Genomic DNA, 1,350 nt, shown 5'->3' on the forward strand with positions numbered 1-1,350 from the left:
ATAAATATATATAAAAACTTATAATATATAAAATAATAAACATTTTAAAATTTAAAATTATATATATATATTTTTATATAATATTTAATGATATGTAATTATATATTATATTATATATATATTAATATATTTTAAAGGGAAATTGGGGAAAAATTTCTGAAAAATTTGAAAAGAAAATTTTTGGTAAAAAATGATTTTATTTACTTTTTCTCTATTTAACAGTTATAACCGTAGATTTTTCCGACAGCCGTTGCTACAATTTAAAAACATTTTCCTTTGATATATTTGTCGGGGTAAACATCTTTTTGGATTGGCCGGGCTTTTCGTCAGGGTTTTGGGTTTAAAAAGATGGGACGTGACCGGGGAATTTTAAACACATCAGCTTGGGTAATTTATACCGCCCTTGAAAAGGGAAAGGGAAAAAAACCCGCCCTCTTTTAAAGGGAATGGTAGAAAATCTAGATGTTTTGCCCCATTAAAGTTGCGCCCAGGGGTTCTTCAAGTTGGGAAAAAAACCCCGAAAAATATGGGTGATGGTTTGGGGGCTGATAAATGGTTCGAGTGATGCCCTATTCTTCTCGAGGAGGTTCAGCTCCCTAACGTAGGGGCGTTGTATAAGCCAAATGGGGACCTATGTTGGGAAAACCCCTTTTTCGTGTGAGTAGGGAAAAGGGTTCGAAAATTTTTGGGGGTTTGTGACGGTAAAAATATGAAAGGTTTTAAACCCAAATTTGGGCGAGGGTAAAGAGAGCGGTCGGGAATTCTAGCCCGAGTGCTTTGGGAGGTGACTGAGAAAATTCCCTCGACCCCCTTTTTTAAAGGGGAGTTTGGCTAAAACCCCTTTATTTCCTCGAAGCAAGAGAAGGGTAGCCCAGACAATAAAAGCTGTTTGCTTTGAAACTCATTTTGGCTTTGATTTTATTAGCTGTTCACTGAACTATGTTTTCCCCCAACAAGAGATCTGTTTTCTTTTATAAAAGTCGATTAGAGGGAACCCCGGGCCCCGAAGAAGAGAGGTAAAAAAAATGCCACTACCCCTCATCTTGAAGGAAACTCTGAACACGAGCCCTTTGAAAAAAGTAAAAACCCAAAAATAATAGCAGGAAACTACTTTCACACTAAAGCGGAAAAGCATTAAAATGATTTTTTTAAATAAAAAAAATTGAAAAATGATGTTAAGATGAAAAAAGGGTGATAAATGATGTTAAGATGAAAAAAAGTGTTTGAAAATGTTCAAGATAAATAAGTAATAAAAATTTAAAAAAAATTTAAATTGATCAAAAATGATAATGAAAATAAGTGAAAAATAAATTTTTACGATAAGTAAATTGTGTTTAAAAATGTTAAGAT

Source organism: Penaeus monodon, unplaced genomic scaffold (genome assembly GCF_015228065.2).
Source record: "Penaeus monodon isolate SGIC_2016 unplaced genomic scaffold, NSTDA_Pmon_1 PmonScaffold_443, whole genome shotgun sequence".
In the NCBI taxonomy this organism is placed as follows: Eukaryota; Metazoa; Arthropoda; class Malacostraca; order Decapoda; family Penaeidae; genus Penaeus; species Penaeus monodon.